Source organism: Arachis stenosperma, chromosome 3 (assembly GCF_014773155.1).
Source record: "Arachis stenosperma cultivar V10309 chromosome 3, arast.V10309.gnm1.PFL2, whole genome shotgun sequence".
Taxonomy (NCBI): domain Eukaryota; kingdom Viridiplantae; phylum Streptophyta; class Magnoliopsida; order Fabales; family Fabaceae; genus Arachis; species Arachis stenosperma.
Window position 1 is genome coordinate 79,704,967 of NC_080379.1, and position 2,422 is coordinate 79,707,388.

The 2,422-nt window shown below is 43.1% G+C and overlaps 1 non-coding gene across 1 annotated transcript; it reads right to left on the reverse strand.

The window, feature by feature from the left end:
- Positions 1-409: 409 nt before the first annotated feature.
- On the reverse strand, positions 410-513 carry LOC130972577 (small nucleolar RNA R71). Its single transcript, XR_009083737.1, has one exon. It is a non-coding gene; the product is annotated as a small nucleolar RNA R71 (small nucleolar RNA).
- Positions 514-2,422: the final 1,909 nt, after the last annotated feature.

Sequence of the window (2,422 nt, forward strand, 5' to 3'; positions counted from 1 at the left end):
CAACCATGAGAGAGCTGATGGAAACAATGCCATTCCCGAGAGGAGGGTTCTTGGTTCATACATAAACCCAACCTCTGGGAATTATGGTAGCAGCATTCAGAAACCACCCATTCAGGCCAACAATTTTGAACTCAAACCACAGCTAATATCACTGGTGGAGAATCATTGTTCATTTGGTGGGAGTGCTAATGAAGATCCAAACCAACATCTCACAAAATTCCTGAGAATTTGGGACACTGTGAAGTCCAATGGAGTCCAGGAAGATGCCTATAAACTGCTCTTGTTCCCATTTTCACTTAGGGACAAGGCAGCTAAGTGGCTGGAATCATTCCCAAGGGGGAGCCTAACAACCTGGGATGAGGTGGAAAGCATGTTTCTGGCACGTTTCTACCCTTCACAAAAGGTCAATAGGCTTCGATCTGAGGTTCAGACTTTTAGACAACAAGCTGGTGAAACTCTCTACGAGGCATGGGAGAGGTTCAAGGATTTGACAAGGAAATGCCCACCAGACATGTTCCATGACTGGGTGCAATTGCATATTTTCTATGATGGACTTTCTTATGAATCAAGGAAGGCTGTAGACCATTCATCAGGAGGTTCATTGAACAGGAAAAAGACTGTGGAAGAAGCCATTGAAGTGATTGAGACAGTGGCTGAGAATGAGTACTACTATGCTTCAGAGAGACACAACACTAAGGGAGTCATGGAGCTGAACCATGTTGATACAATTCTAGCCCAAAACAAGGTGTTTGCCAAGCAACTAGCAGAGCTCACCAGGAAATTAGAAACAAATCAAGTGGCTGCAATGCACACACAAGATCAAGAGGAGGTAAGCACTGAAGGAGGTGATTGGGAAGAGGCCAACTATGTGGGAAATCAACAAAGGCAACCATATGATCCACATTCCAACACTTACAACCCAGGTTGGAAAAACCACCCAAACTTTGGGTGGGGAAACCAGCAAACCCAACCACAAAACCACAAACCTTACAACCCCAACCAACATAACAATTCCACATACCAAAACTCCAACCAAAGATCATACCAAGCCACACAAAACACTTACTCTCAACCACCATATCATGGCCAAAATAATCAACCTACCCAACCTAATCCGAACCAACAATTTCAAGATCAATTAAACAGGATAGAAGGAATGCTTGCAACCATGGGTCAGGACACAAGTGAGTTGAAAAGCTTTAGGGATGATGTGAGATCTACCTTAAGGAACCATGGTGAAAAACTCAAGAGGATGGAGTCTCGAGTAGGAGAGCTATCTCAACAGGCCCCCAAGTCAACTGCAGTGTTCTCTAGTGACACAGAAAAGAATCCTAAAGGGGAACAAAAGGGAGTGAGATGGGAAGAATTCAAGGCCATCACCATATTGAAGGAAGTCTCAGAAGAAGAAGGAATCAGACCATCAGAACAGGAGCCAGAAATCTTGAAGGAAGGTGTGGAAGAAGCTAAGCAGGAAAGTAAAACTGAGCAAGCCAAGGAACTGCAAAATAAAGGCATGCTGGAAACATACCAGCCAAAAGCACCATTTCCTCAGAGGTTAGGAGGAGGTGAAAAAGGGAAAACATATTCAAGGTTTTTAGAGACATTTAAGTCTCTCCATATCAACATTCCCTGTCTTGAGATTCTCTAGCAGATGCCTACACATATCAAGTATTTGAAGGAATTGCTGAGCAAGAAAAGAGTTTTGAAGGGAGGACAAACTGTAATAATGAACAAAGAATGCAGTGCCCTCATCAAGAAGGACATAGTCTCTAAGAAAACAGACCCAGGAAGTTTTCATATCCCCTGCATCATAGGGGAAACAAAAATTGACAGAGGATTCTGTGATCTAGGAGCTAGTATAAATGTTATGCCTCTGACTCTTATGAAGAGGCTACAACTGAATGAGGTGAGAGCCACTGATGTAATCATACAACTGGTTGACAAAGCTCAGAAGCAAGCTGAAGGGGTAGTTGAGAATGTGCTGGTGAAAGTGGGAAATTATTTCTTCCCCACAGACTTTGTCATTTTGGACATGGAGGAAAGCTACCTACACCCTATCATTCTGGGAAGGCCATTTCTAGCCACTGCTAGAGCACTCATAGATGTAGAACAAGGAGAGCTAATTTTGAGAATACATGATGAACAGCTCATTTTCCATGTTTTCAAACCTGCATCTGAGCCTGAACCAGAACCTGAAAAGCCTAAGGATGATAGTAGCCATCTGTGTTTGGAGGAAAGCAACCCAGCAGCTGAAACTCTGAAACAGTCCTTGGAAGGAAAACAAGAATTGCAAGAATTAAAGCCACAAGAATCAATAGAAACAGCTCAGAAGGATCCTCCTGGCATAAGGGTCAATGAAGAAATCCTCAAGAGAGAGGGAAGAATTGTAAAGAAATTGCCATTCCCACTGAAGGTTTCTCTC